General features: G+C 43.2%; 1 long non-coding RNA gene across 3 annotated transcripts; it reads right to left on the bottom strand.

Annotated features, from left to right (window-relative positions):
* Positions 1 to 1347: 1347 nt before the first annotated feature.
* On the bottom strand, positions 1348 to 14277 carry LOC109195085 (uncharacterized). Of its 3 annotated transcripts, none has more exons than XR_002056765.2 (5): positions 14196 to 14277; positions 14015 to 14103; positions 7609 to 7857; positions 2262 to 2311; positions 1348 to 1729 (listed from the first exon to the last, which is right to left on the bottom strand). It is a non-coding gene; the product is annotated as an uncharacterized LOC109195085 (long non-coding RNA). The 3 variants fall into 3 exon arrangements; XR_002056764.2 differs by having other exon boundaries at positions 1348 to 1701; XR_003214687.1 differs by lacking the exons at positions 1348 to 1729; positions 2262 to 2311 and adding an exon at positions 7447 to 7533.
* Positions 14278 to 15405: the final 1128 nt, after the last annotated feature.

Here is a 15405-nt window from a genome sequence, read left to right as displayed (position 1 = left end):
CAAGGATAAAGCTGAGGGCGAAAAAAAGCAAAGGGAGTTTTCCCATTGCTTTTCTCACGGTGGTCATATGTGCAGCACCGAGAGATTAGCTTACAAAGACCTGCCTCTAAACATCCTACAGATCAGCTGCACCAGTCAGTCACTGCACGACTGCTGGCCTTCGTTCAATGAGAGCAGAGAGAGCACATGAATGAACAAAGGCGACAGCCTGGAGGGAAATGCAACAATCTGACCCTAAATGTAGCACTTGTGACTAATGTTTCAAGAAAAACACACATGAACGCTGCTAATAAGTCAGCCATTGAGGAAGCACATGGTTGTTTTTGGTGATCAAAGTGATCATGTTTGTATCAGCTGCTCCATTCATTGGCTTACGAGTAACACACAGCCATTCACGAGGGCTACAGAGCAGCCGTTATCACAGTCCAGTCACACAGACACACTTTTCAGTCTGCAGCACATTCAACTTGAAGCCCTCCTGTAAGCTGAAACTGCAGACCTGCTGACTAACCCGCGCTCCCATGATGTCAAATATACGAGTCTCTGGGCTGAATTTGTCCATTTTTACACAAAGTTCTCTAAATCTGCCAGTTTTCCTCCCATACTCCGTGAATCTAAGAGGAAATGAACAATGATTACCTTTTAATAATTAAAGAAAATAACCTCCATCAGCCATGACTTCATCTAATCACCATTTAATGAAAAACAACTCAGCGAGTATCCGAGCAATCGTCAGAGAAATGAAGATCTCAGCCTCTCACTGCTGTTTTCCTCTACGTTTTATGACCATTCTCTAGGCTCATATAAAAACAGTTCACCTCCATTGGACGGTTTATTAATGATGGCATGAGGTTGTTTTGAACGGACCAGAGGTCAGAGTCGTTAAACTGATGAGGAACTTGCATTTTGCTCATTTTTCGTAAATGTTTCCGCTCGTTTTTTGCCAACTTAGCTCATTTATATAAATACCTGCATTATGTTATCAGGGTAATTGCTATTGTCAATGTGACACCATAGGGGTAGCTGTGATTTAGCTACCTGCATATTTGTGCCTTGTAAACACAACTGAGGTGCTTCTGGCATAAAACAAATGGCGCCTCGACAGATTACTGTTTATATTTTGGCATTAACTAAGCTGCTGGCTAACGTAGTTTTCCTTCCTTGTACAGTTGAAGTACAGGTACACTGGTACACGTAGTTATTTTATATCAGACAGTCAAGATGTGATTCAGGTGTAGACTGTCAGCTTTTCTTCTCTATGAACGGTCCCACATTTTCAGAGGCTTTAAAGTAATTGGATGACACGCATGACAAGCACTTCCACGATGAGCTGAGGTCTTTCCCTCTTTATTCTCTGACAAACTCAGCTTAAAACATATATTACAATAAATAATATATAAAGTATATTACCAGAAAACATGTAAAAGAGTTTTTTCTGCATTCTGTAAAGACAAAAGCACTGTTTGTCTAAATAAACTGAAGATGAACTTAAAGTAATGCTTGGAAAAGAACATTTTGGAGAAGGAGATAAAGAGCTGATGATCCGATGTACGCTGCATCATCCATCCAGCACGGTGCAGGCGTGTTACACCGTCAGCATGTGCAGCTTCTATGATCTCTGCTGTTTGTTGGAGGTGTGACAGGTGACAGAAGTACCAGGATGAACTCTGCTGTGGGCAGGACTACGCTCTCTGCTTCACACTGCAAATGGATCGTGACACAAAGCCCGCTGCAATAACAACCCAAGAGTTTCTCAAGGCAAAGAAAAGAGATATTCTTCAATAGCCAAGTCAGACACTTGATCTCCAGCAAACACAGCGTGCTCTTCAGTTAGACACACACAAACAGCATGGACTGCACTAAAGGTCTAGCAGAGCGTCGCAGGCGAGGTAACTTAGTGCTGCTTTTAAAGCAGGAACAGGCCTAAGAGGGACAGCGTAACCCAAGAGACGCACTGAGGTGCTTAAATAGATTCAGGTTAACAATCTAAAAGTGTGGAAAACAGCTGATATACTGTCATACACACAGGACTGTCAACCTCACTTATTAGAGGGAGGAGCTGCTAAAAGGAACGACTGTTGTGTCGTCTTGTTCCATAAGCTTGTTCGCTGCAGTGCATATTATTAAACTAATGACTGGGATATGGAATTCATTCATTTTATTAATCCCTCTTCTTTCTGTCTCACGTTTTAATGCACCGCAGGGCGCTTCACTTCCTTTCAAGTGAATCTCTCAGGTTTGTAATCTCTCCCAGTACTTACCTCATCACACATCCCATCACTTCACAGAGGCAGCAGACTGGGTAGACCTGCTGGGACACAAAGAAGGCCTTGTTAAAACCTGTCCCAGAAACATCCAGTGACACAGAAAAAGGACTTTCTGGCTGATATCCAGAGAGCATCAAATCTAAGACATAACATGAGCCAGGAGTGAAGGCAGAGTCAGAGTAACCTGCTTTGGACTTCAGCTTGATGTGTGTGGGAACACAGAACAATCAGGTTAGAGCTGGATGAGCATGTGTTTACCAACAAAGCACAGATGTTTGTAAATGGACAGATCACATTTCTACTCTCAAAGCACTGTTTCTATGCTTTCTAACAACCATTCACACGCTGATGGAAGCATCAGAGAGTAACTTTGGGTTAATACCGACCTGCTGATCAATAGATGAGGCTACCTCCTGAGCTACACCCACTCTGTTCGTATGACCATAAATCATTTCACTGGCTGAAGTGAAGAAACTTACAGTCCCTTAACGTGAACTACAAACAGTCTGTGGGATATGTGGGTATATAACAAGGCTAATGACAACACTGCATAGTCTCTAAAACGATAAGGCAAGGTATTTTTTAAAAACAAGCACCTTCTACGACTCCAATGAAACATTCAACCTTCCTACATTTTCCTGCACTGACTGAACTTCTTTGACTCAAAGTAAAGTTTATTTTTTGTATTTTTGCCTGTGATCAGCTGATGGTTTATGCCATGTGGTTTATTCCAGGGGCTGAAAGGAACTGTTTGACTCAAAGTGTCCTCCAAGTGACCCCCATAGACACTCATACAAGGTCTTAAATAATCAGGCCCCATCTTATCTTAATGACCTTGTAGTACCATATCACCCCATTAGAGCACTTCACTCTCACACTGCAGGCCTACTTGTTGTTCCTAGAGTATTTAAAAGTAGAATGGGAGGCAGAGCCTTCAGTTTTCAGGCCCCTCTTCTGTGGAACCAGCTTCCAGTTTGGATTCAGGAGACAGACACTATCTCTACTTTCAAGATTAGGCTTCAAACTTTCCTTTTTGCTAAAGCATATAGTTAGGGCTGGACCAGGTGACCCTGAATCCTCCCTTAGTTATGCTGCAATAGACGTAGGCTGCCAGGGATTCCCATGATGCATTGAGTTTTTCCTTTCCAGTCACCTTTCTCACTCACTATGTGTTAATAGACCTCTCTGCATCGAATCATATCTGTTATTAATCTCTGTCTCTCTTCCACAGCATGACTTTATCCTGTTTTCCTTCTCTCACCCCAACCGGTCACAGCAGATGGCCCCGCCCCTCCCTGAGCCTGGTTCTGCCGGAGGTTTCTTCCTGTTAAAAGGGAGTTTTTCCTTCCCACTATCACCAAAGTGCTTGCTCATAGGGGGTCATATGATTGTTGAGTTTTTCTCTGTACCTATAAAGCGCCTTGAGGCGACTTTTGTTGTGATTTGGCGCTATATAAATAAAATTGAATTGAATTGAATTCTTATATTTCACTTATATTTTACAAAGACTACTGTAGAGTTATCTCAGCAGAGGTCAAAAATATAAACCAGCACAAAAAATGACAACATGAACTCACAAAATACCAAAAAACTAAATTAATGGTCTCAGCAGACATGGTATAAACACTGCATCTTTTCTTTACATATTTAGTAATTAAGACTTTTCAAAGCTTTGACGCCTTCTGCACAAAATTAAATAAAGCAACAAATGCAATCAGTTTGACTGGAAACAATTCCAGGTGACATCCGCTCACAGCGCTGTTTCCCATTTTTCCCAACGGTGTGCAAAGTTGTAGAAAACTGCAAAACACCTTAAGACTTAAACTACCTGCAGGTGTGAACACAGACATGGGACCGGGCCGTGCTGGGTATTCTGTGGGGTGTGGGGCAGTTTGTTGGACTAGTTTCTGAGCTGCTTGTGAACCACGATGAGTTGCTGTGAGAGAACGCTGCTGTGTTTTGTCTGTGACCAAACATGGGTGGTACATGTACCAACCACAAGAATGCCTTTACCCCAGTAAGGAGATGATCACCCATCAGTGGTTTCAGCTGACTGTTTTACATAAAAACATATCGTGTTATAAAACACCTGAGTAAGATTGTGTAAGACGACTTAAAAGTGAATAAAGTCATGTTGACAACACTTGAACAGGATGCAGGTCCAGCCTGTTCCATGTCTGTCAGTAAAGGTTTGGCGTCTTTCTATGCAGATGATTCGCTGCTGATTAATCAGAAAACGAGGACTATATTAACCAGTCATAAAATTGTAAATAAAATGTAACCCACTGTCGTCTACACACAGACAGCTGAGTGGGTTTGAACGTGGTAACACCTCGGTGTGCCGTGCTCCAGGCTGAGTGGAGCCACAGTGAGGAAAATTCCTACATGTCGTATCAGGTTGCAGCGCTTATATGACAAAGATAATAACTTGTTCTTTTTAGTCAAATGACAAAAAGCCTTTGAGCAGCAGCTTGGAATAAAGCATCAGTCTAGATGGAAAACAACATTCCAGGTTGTATAATGTGGGTCAAACGCACACACAGACACGCTTGTTTTCATCATCTATACCAACAGCACCAGCAAAGCCTTTCAGGTATCTGATATTGTTGCTCGAGGCTACGCTTTGATGTGGCTGTACCTTTATTCTGTGCATTGCTTATTGTTTTGAGGTTACATAATTTTTTGGTTGGGGAATTATTGTCGATGGTCTTTATCCAGACGTGTCTCTGTCACCGGCGAGATGAGAGCGTCCAGCTTTGTTTCTGCTCATCACCCCAGGCGAGGGGTGTGTTTTTCAGCTGAAGGTGGAGAAGGCAGTGGGCTGATCTCACAGAAAGATATGCTTTAAATAAAGGTGTGAGTAATAACTTGAGTCACACAGTGTTTGCCCTGAAGCAGTGAAGGAAGTCCAGGTAGAGGCTTACACACAACACACTGGAGTAGAGCGCTTTACTCAGACTGTTGTTCATCTGCACTCTCGCTTAGATACAACATGACACTGATGTGTCAGGATGTGTTGATGCCAAGAATTTATCAGGCACGTTAGTTACACTCAGTTTACCTTCAGTTTGGTTCATTAGAGGCGGTTAAGTCATTCAAAGTTCCTGTGACAGAAAAATGACTGCACTTCCTTTTTCAAGCAGTTATCAAGCTGAAGATTTAACTCTGTTTAACTGGTGAACTTACAGGAAATGGCCTTGAAAGTCAAAAACACTACAGTGAAGTCTTTCATGTCAGAACAAACACAACACGATGAAATTATGAAACCTTCACTGAGAAGCGCCCATCTGCTTGGAGGCGAAGGGAGGGAGGCAGGACTATTAATAATAACTCATAATCAAATACAGAGTGGTGCATAAACACATGGAGAGTGAAAAAAGGCGTCAGATGAGACCTTTTGCACCATAGCTGAGGGAGGGTTCAGGGTCACTGATCCAGCCCTGAAAACAAGCTTAAACAAAGACGAACGTTTTAATGCAGAGATGCATCCAACAGCTCAGATCAGTTTAAGTCAAGACTGAAAAGACCACAGTGCTCTTGTCTGAACACCACTAAACACTGTGGACCTAAGAAAAGGGAAACTTTTGAGCTACATCACTGCATTCGGCTGTGATTAGAAGTAATTCAAAGCTAATCTTTTATAAATGTAAGACACATTAGGCTGCACACTAATGTAGCAAAAGACTGTAGGCAGGGAGAGGACACGAGGCAGAGGCAAAATACACAGGCTCAAGTCCATATTCTCACACTTAGTTCAAACACAGAGTCCCAGTTAAAACACTCCTGATGTGGGATATAATCGAGTCTAAACACCCACGTCTCAGTCTCTAAATGAGAAGCCAAAGACAAAACTCGCACTAAACAAGACGAGAGAGTCAAAACACAAAGTTCAACCCAGAAGACTCAGACAAGTCAGAGAGGAAGTGTCTCAGCAAAGGCCAACGAAGCGCTCGGCTCTCTGTGCCGTAATAATGTGTTCACAGCCTGAAAAGTGTGAAATACACACAGAAAGTGTCACATTCCTCTGTAACTGTCTGTGTCTGCAGTCTGATTTTTCACAAATGAACAAAAAGTAGGTGTCTTTCCTCAAACAGGCTATAAACACACTAACTGATGCAGAGTGGACCGACTCTTCTGTTCTCAATGACACACAGCCACCATCATGACCAGTGCTCTTTGTTTCCTCTTCCATGCGCCCACAGTCACACACACGCATAAATGTAATCACACAAACCTGTGACGACAGCAGAGGAAGCAGCGAGGCACCGCCTGTCTAAATTCTCACACACGTCTCTTTGCTCTGATACAACAGATCAAACCGTAAAAAGAGGCCTGAGGATGAATGCACGTGACAGCCGGTGACATGCTCGCCTATTCTGCTCAACATTCAGATCTCAACCTTCACCTCTGCACCTCTTGACCCTGTGACCTGTGCAGCTGCAGCCGAGCATGAACCTTTGTGTATGGCTGTTATGGAGCCAGGCTTTTAAAGTCTGATTTTACAGTGTCAGGTCAGGGATCTAAGAGCAGTTTGTTTGAGCCCCTTTTCATCTGGTCTAAATGAGGACAGACTCAAAACCCTGCTGCAAATCATGTGTTTCGTGGTTATGAAACATAATTACTGCCAGCTTTTGCCCTTCTTTGGTACACACCCTCATTCCATTCCAGTAGATTTACAGTAATTCTTCAGGTGGAGCTGCTTCTGACATGGGTGACAGCTTTGTGAGGCAAAGTGTCAAGCCTCGCATATCGATCGGTGCTTTCACAAGCAGCTGACTGACAGGTGGCATTTAATGCTCCTGTTGCAGGCATTTAGAAGAGTTCGTAGCAGCAGGATTCCCACGCTGCTGAAAAACAGCGAGAGCTCATGTTTATCAGTGATCTCGTTCTTTCAGTCACCACCCAGAGCTCGAGACCACAGATCAGGGTAGGTAAATCGAATGCTTCACTTTTACGTTCAGCTCTCTTTTCACCACAATGGATCACAGCATCGGCACCAATCTGTCGATCTCCCGCTCCCTTCTCTCCTCACTCGTGAACGAGACCCCTAAATACTTAAAGTCCTAAAGAGGTGCTGATTCTCATTCACCTCCGCTTCACTCTCAGCTGCGAACCACGCCAGTACGAGCTGGAGGCCACCACCCGATGAAGCCAGCAGAACCTCAGTGAATCACTACCTACTGTGGTGGAGGGGTTTGTGCGTCCCAGGTGGGTTTGCTATTGGGGGGCTTGTGTCCCTGATGTTATCTCCCATGGCAAATCGGTCCTGTGTGAGGTACCAGACAAGGAGCGATTCAGAAGAGCCTCATGAGTGCAGGAACAAAGTAACAGTTGAGCCTACCTGGGACAGAGTTACAGAGTGGTAGCTGGGCCTCAGCCTATGGGGCCTGTTGGGGTGCAGCTTGAAGAAGGGACATGGACCCATCCTCCTGTAGGTCCTCCTGTAGGTGTGTATCTTGGTCTCCCCTCAGCTTGATGCCTGCATGGTGGAGTTTTTCTCGGTGGACGACGAGGTTTGTTCCTGACTGCTGTCTATGCTTGTGTGCTGATCAACATTTCAGAGTACCTGGGTGAGAAGCTGTCTGTCGTCCTACTGGGAGACATGTGGGAAACAACAGCTGTGAAAACTTACAAATAAATACAAATATTTGTAAATACAACTTACAAATAAATAAAAAATTATAAGCATCAGTCCTAATTTTATAATAACTATACAAATGCATGTATGAGTAATATGTATGTAATAATCAGTGCAAGACAAAAAATCAGCTTGCCTTTGCCTGGTGATTGTACCATTTTTTTCACAGTCATTGCAACCAGTTGTGGTAATCAGCTGGTTGGCTGCAGGCTGAGCATGTGACGCCCCCAATCTCTGGGCAAGGTCGCAGGGCACAGGTCACCTGTAGGAGACAACCTGTCTCCAAACGATTGCAGTCTGATTCAGACTGGCTGCAGTCACTCTCAGACAGGTTTGCAAATAATCACGTTCAATTTTAACTACAGACAAATGACCAACATTTTACAATCAGTCTGAGGTCAGTCTGTACCAGTGAGCGCAACCTTCAGTCTTCTTCATATACTGAGGTTAATTATGGAGTTCCACAGGGTTCAGTGCTAGGACCAGTTCTGTTTACATTATACATGATTCCCTTAGGCAGCATCATTAGAAGACATAGCATACATTTTCACTGCTATGCAGATGACACGCAGCTCTATCTGTCCATGAAGCCAGGTAACACACACCAATTAGTTAAACTGCAGGAATGTCTTAAAGACATAAAGACCTGGATGGCCGCTAACTTTCTGCTTCTTAATTCAGATCAAACTGAGGTTATTGTACTCGGCCCTGAAAATCTTAGAAATATGGTATCTAAGCAGATTCTTACTCTGGATGGCATTACCTTGGCCTCCAGTAACACTGTGAGGAACCTTGGAGTCATTTTTGACCAGGACATGTCCTTCAACGCACATATTAAACAAATATGTAAGATTGCTTTCTTCCATTTGTGCAACATCTCTAAAATTAGAAATATCCTGTCTCAGAGTGACGCTGAAAAACTAGTTCATGCATTTATTACTTCCAGGCTGGACTACTGTAATTCTTTATTATCAGGATGTCCTAAAAACTCACTGAAAAGCCTTCAGTTAATCCAAAATGCTGCAGCAAGAGTCCTGACAGGGACTAGAAAGAGAGAGCAGATTTCTCCTGTTTTGGCTTCCCTTCATTGGCTTCCTGTTAAATCCAGAATTGAATTCAAAATCCTGCTCCTCACATACAAGGTCTTAAATAATCAGGCCCCATCTTATCTTAATGACCTTGTAGTACCATATCACCCTATTAGAGCACTTCGCTCTCACACTGCAGGCCTACTTGTTGTTCCTAGAGTATTTAAAAGTAGAATGGGAGGCAGAGCCTTCAGTTTTCAGGCCCCTCTTCTGTGGAACCAGCTTCCAGTTTGGATTCGGGAGACAGACACTATCTCTACTTTCAAGATTAGGCTTCAAACTTTCCTTTTTGCTAAAGCATATAGTTAGGGCTGGACCAGGTGACCCTGAATCCTCCCTTAGTTATGCTGCAATAGACGTAGGCTGCCGGGGATTCCCATGATGCATTGAGTTTTTCCTTTCCAGCCACCTTTCTCACTCACTATGTGTTAACAGACCTCTCTGCATCGAATCATATCTGTTATTAATCTCTGTCTCTCTTCCACAGCATGTCTTTATCCTGTCTTCCTTCTCTCACCCCAACCAATCACAGCAGATGGCCCCGCCCCTCCCTGAGCCTGGTTCTGCTGGAGTTTTCTTCCTGTTAAAAGGGAGTTTTTCCTTCCCACTGTCGCCAAAGTGCTTGCTCATAGGGGGTCATATGATTGTTGGGTTTTTCTCTGTATTTATTATTGTGCGATCTACTGTACAATATAAAGCACCTTGAGGCGACTGCTGTTGTGATTTGGAGCTTTATAAATAAATGTGAATTGAATTGAACCCGTCTGTGAAGTGTTTCTTCGCAGTAGGAGTCTAAATGGTAAATGGCCTGTATTTATATAGCGCTTCTATGGTCCCTAAGGACCCCAAAGCGCTTTACATATCCAGTCATTCACCCATTCACACACACATTCATACACTGGTGATGGCAAGCTACATTGTAGCCACAGCCACCCTGGGGCGCACTGACAGAGGCGAGGCTGCCGGACACTGGCGCCACCGGGCCCTCTGACCACCACCAGTAGGCAACGGGTGAAGTGTCTTGCCCAAGGACACAACGACCGAGACTGTCCGAGCCGGGGCTCGAACCGGCAACCTTCCGATTACAAGGCGAACTCCCAACTCTTGAGCCACGATCGCCCCACGTCTAGACTCAGCTGGTTACCAGCTGGAGGGTTTAAGTTTACATTTGTAGCAAGTTTGCTGAGAGATGTTATTTACACATTAAATTGCTGTCCTGCAGTAACTATGTCACTCTTTGTGGTTGAATTTCTGAATTTCTGCATAACAACGTCTACAAAGTAGTATAACTAGTTAATGTCAATTTCTGTTTAATGTTAATTTGTGTGTATGCAAATGACAACAGATGCAACTTGATCCTATGATTTCATCTTATTGCTGTATTATTACCATCTTATTATGTCAGCAGTCGTAGAGCTGGTGTCGTTCTTTGAATCAACCATGTTAAAGGAAACAAAACTGGAAGTTTAATGCACACAGCTGCAATAACTTGTGATCTTCAACCACTGTTTTCCCCTGAGTGAGTGTAGCATCATGACCAACAACAGAAATAAAGTGAATAATGCTGATGTGACACACGGTGCTTTACAAGTAAACATCATTATTATATCAGTATGGTCTTAGAAATCTTTGCACTGGGAAGGTCAGTGTAAGAAGGCAAACTGTGGGTGGGAAGCAGACCCACATCGGTCTGGAGCACAACAATGTGCCCCAAGTTCAGTGCTACTGCATCAGTGTTTAGGCTAACAAGACCCCTGTTGTACAGCTGAGGAGTGGGAGGACAGAGAGGCGGGAAGACGGACGATCAGCACAACTGCCATGTTTTTTTCCCACAGCCAATAATGTCTTTGCATAATAAATAGCCACTATGTCAATAAGCACTGTAAGACATGTTTTTCATAACAAATACATTTCAACAGCCACACAAGCTAAAGGAGCTGCTAATGCATAGCACTGTGGCAGAAACATGACTTCACACTGTGGATTTACAAACTGATGACTCTGTAGTGACATTATCATTTACAAGGTTTTCACTCGCTGGGCCCACGTCCTCATTTTAGGTTTGACAGCGTTTTAGTAGGTAAAGGTGAAAGGCTTGGACATGAACTGAGCTGCGGTTTGGGGAAGGCTTCGAAGGGGACTGGCGACGGCTCCCGGGCCTGGCAGATCCCCGTGTACTAAGTAGAAGCGAAGAAGTTAAAGAATAGAGAACAAGGAGGGAGGGAGGGTGGGGCACGTAAACGAGAATGAACATCTTGCAGAACTGGGGAACCTATATAGATGACAACTGGAAGGAGCGTGTTTGGAGGCGTGGTCCCGCTCCTGAAATTCCGATACATAATCTCCAATTCCTGAAAATTCAGTGGATGGGACCAAAAACCTTTTTTAGTGACCAGGTTGGAATTATACCAGGATGGGCTCAGTTTTTACTTTGAATGAAACTATTCTCCCAGTTTGCACCACACTTTGCCAAATTTCGCTATCTTTCAGTGGTTAGTTTACAAATCAGTGCTGTTCATGCAAACTACCAGTAACCAAAGCAGTCAGGAGGTTTTTGGTGCAGCATCTCTATTTGTGACAAAGTCAGTCCAGTGGCACCAACAACTGCAAACAGACATTTTTCCCCAGTGATCAAACTTTACCAGGGGGTTGCCAACCAGCATCTTGGCCTGTGTGGTTGAGGCCTTTAACTAGTAAGTTAGTTGCTACTGTCAGTCATTGAGCTAATAGCACCACCAGGAAGTAACCTGGAGGGATGAAGAATAAATCCAACATGGAAGTGCCAGAAATTCCAGTTCCTCTAATCACTCCAAAAGCAACTCAATCCCCTGTTAACACGCCAAACTGAACAACATTAAAAACCAGGTTTATAACCTTTAGTGAAGCCCTGGGCCTGCCCACTATATTTAGGCTGGTGATGGAAGAGTGTTAATAGAATTAAATTACACATTTTACTATTTACTATTTGTTAGCTGCTGCTTGGCCTGAGTTAGCAGCAACTAGTGTGAGTTGATAACACTCCGCCCTCTTGCCCAAATATGGTAACTTTTGCTGCCAAAATGCACGTCAAGATGTCAAAATTGAACCACACTGTTTAGTAAGAGTTAAACATCCACATCACCAACGTGTCACTGCAACTAAGCTTAAGCAAATGGTTTGGCTAACAGCAGCCTGCTGCATCTGCAGTGACAGACATAGCTACAACCACTGAGGACACTGATGCCATTCAGGTCAATGGTGATGGACACCTGAGGAGTGACTGGGCCTGTGCAAGTCAGACTTTAGGAAGTGCACCTCCTGTCTGCCTGCCACCCTTCAGAGGAAGCTCACCTACAGATGCTAGCAGGGATGTAGATCGACAGGTAAATCAAGAGTTTCATGTTTATGCTCAGCTCTCTTTTGACCATGACGTACCAGTACAGCGTCCACATTACAGCAGTCGCAGCACCAATCCCTCTGTCACTCTCTCGCTTGCCTCTCTCCTCACTTGTGAACAAGACCCCAAGATAACAGCGGATACTGATTCTTAGACCACCCGAATGGAAGCTTCCCGCCACTTGGCTACGCCTAGAAATTCTGTCCAACACCCACTAACCCTCCAGGAATGCAGACCAAGCTCTTGCAACGGTTGTATGAGGACCGAACTGCTCGCAGCAAAGTGCTAGACACCCCATACTCCCGAAACACCTCCCACAATTTCACATAACTTCCTGGAACATGGCCGAACGCTTTCTCTTGTATCTGAGGTTCGACTAACATAAAAATACAGCCTAATGTCCTCCTGTCAGAGTTGTCTGACTGTCCAACCCTGGATGTAAACATAGGTTTACACATGGGAGACACAAATAAACATTTCTGATTTTATAGCTTAATTTTAATAAAAAATGATAAAAATGTTCTTTGGTAAATAATTAGTGAACAGTATTTTATGTTTTTGCTACATTCTTGCTATAAATCACAGATCAAATTTAATAGAAAGTACAGTGTGAATACAGCAGCTTATGTCACACTTGGGTAATGACTGAAACCACAGGTTCATTCTGCTTCTGTTTCTTGCTACTTTCTACAAGTGCTGCTTATTAATTGAACGTTTGCTTTACAGATGGTGCTGTGGGCCAAGGCTTGTTAAAAAACACATATATATTATTATGTGTTAGCAGCAGCTAAGCAGAAGGTTATGAATTAGGGTTATTTGCCAGTGATGTTTTGTTTCCGACTCTGCAGACATCTGGAGTTCAATAATGTGCAAAAGATTTTCCTCTCATAAAAACATTCCCAACAGAATAAGAGTCCTCGACCACAGCAAAACTGTTAATGGACTTTGTGAGTCTCTGGCTCATTTGTGCTAAGCTGTTATACACAAGTGTCGTAACTATAGCCATTACCTGGGAATGTTGCTGCTTTTTTTCCCACAAGACCCATGAAAGTATATTTAGGCCACTCATACTGTACCAGCTTCTGTGCCAGGAACATGGAAAATGAACAGTGGCTCTTGATGCACACACAGAAATCACAGGCCCATTTATGGGTTGTTGTGCAGGGAGAAACCAGGTGCATAGTAACAAGCCCTGAATAAAATCTGAGATTCTCGGGTTTCCTCTAACCCAGCAAGCTTTGCTTTCCGTTAATCTCCATTTGAATTTTTGAACCGGAGGCGAGAACAGTAAACAATCTGATGACAGGTTCCACACAAACACTCACCCAAAGGACATCATACTCTGACGGAGTGACAGCCAGTCCTGTAAGGCAAGCAACGAGGTTGCCAAGACGCTAATTTCAACTTTGGCTAATCTGTGACCGAGTGTATGATATATGGGACAGAGGAAAAGTGAACTCAAAGCCGAGGCAGTCTTCCCAAATATAACCTGCTCTCACAGTAATATGGAAATATGTGTTTTAAAGTAACTGATAACCATCTTGTTTGCAAGATAGTGTACTTGGCAGGCCACGTGCCTTTAAAGCATTCCTGCTGTCTTCTGCACTTTACGTCAACGTTTGAGGTATAAAGAGAGATTACTCACTCACAAATGAAAACCTCAGGGGAAGTTTGGCCCCACCACTTTATCCAAGCAGAAGTCCAGTTACCTCATGTCTCCAAAACGCTGCACGTCTTCAAGAGAAAATGAAAGAAAGCTTTAATCTCCCCCTGACACAGTGTGCAATATCATGGATAAATACCATTTCACTGAGCATGACACACACTTGTAAGCATATGTTCTGCATTTTCAGGAACTTGAAATCACTCTGCTGTGCACTGAAGCTAGCTTGTTAGCTTGAAGCCTTTAGCCTGTTAGCTTAGGTTTGTATATAACTTCATCTGGTCTGGTCCTCCTTTGTTTTTAATTCGTTTGGTTTTTCAGGTACACTGAAACTAATTTAACCTAAAAGTGAAGTGACTAAAGCTGCTGGATTAAAGCGAGGACATTCAGGCCTGGCTGACATTTTTGTCACAGTTTCTTACTATTTAATTCAGACGTACCAGAAAAACAAGAAAATAGAGATTACACAAACTGACACTGTGTATCTAACATGGATGGATTCAGAAGAAATGGAAAAATTATTACAAAATGATGCCTCGTGTTTGTGGCAGAGCCTTCAAATGGTTTCTTCTACGAGGAACCAAACTGTCCTGCACTGTTTGCATGGTTCATAGAGGAAAATACAACATACAAAACTGTCCCTGGGTCCAACACAGCTCGGCCTCAGTTACAGTCCACTGTGGATGAGACAAGGACAGCTGCAGACACCACAGATATGTCTTTTAACGTTACTTTCCAAACATTTCATAACCACATTCAAAGTAAGTTGGGAAAATTGTCCAGTCTTTGGGAAGACATGACAATCTACTCTGGTTATGAAATGTTTGCAAAGTAACATTAAAGGACATATCTAGCATATAGCCTCTCCTACAATTCTTTTCAGTTTTAAAGGTCATGCATGAATTAGCTTTAAAAGCGATAAAAACAAAGAGAACAGTGCAAACATGAATAGACGTGGAGCCTGAGCAATGGAGCAGGCTATTAGGAGGAGCAAAGGTATGGTTTCTTTTAGCTACCTTGCTTGGATTAAATACTGGAGAACAGCAGTATTAATTTGCTAGGATTAGTTCAGCAGATCTGAGTCATGCTCAATCATCCAGGTAAGTAAATCCCAAAAGGCTGATTCTGTTCATCCAGACCCACTACCATATGGACTGTCCATATGAACAGAATCAACCTTTCAGCAGTTCATTTCCACCATTTATGCTAAAACACAGGCTTGATGTCTAACACAGGCTTCTCTCGTGTCCCACTGACAACTGCTTTTATTTTATAATAACCTACCCCGACAATAACACTTCCATCACCCTATGGAAAAATAAACTGAAAGTTCCAGGGAGCCATTAAAGGCTTTTTTGGTACCAGCCATCAAA

This window comes from Oreochromis niloticus, linkage group LG17 (assembly GCF_001858045.2).
Source record: "Oreochromis niloticus isolate F11D_XX linkage group LG17, O_niloticus_UMD_NMBU, whole genome shotgun sequence".
Taxonomy (NCBI): Eukaryota; Metazoa; Chordata; class Actinopteri; order Cichliformes; family Cichlidae; genus Oreochromis; species Oreochromis niloticus.
The sequence above is the reverse complement of the archived record's forward strand: the minus strand, read 5'-3'. Positions and strand labels throughout refer to the sequence as shown.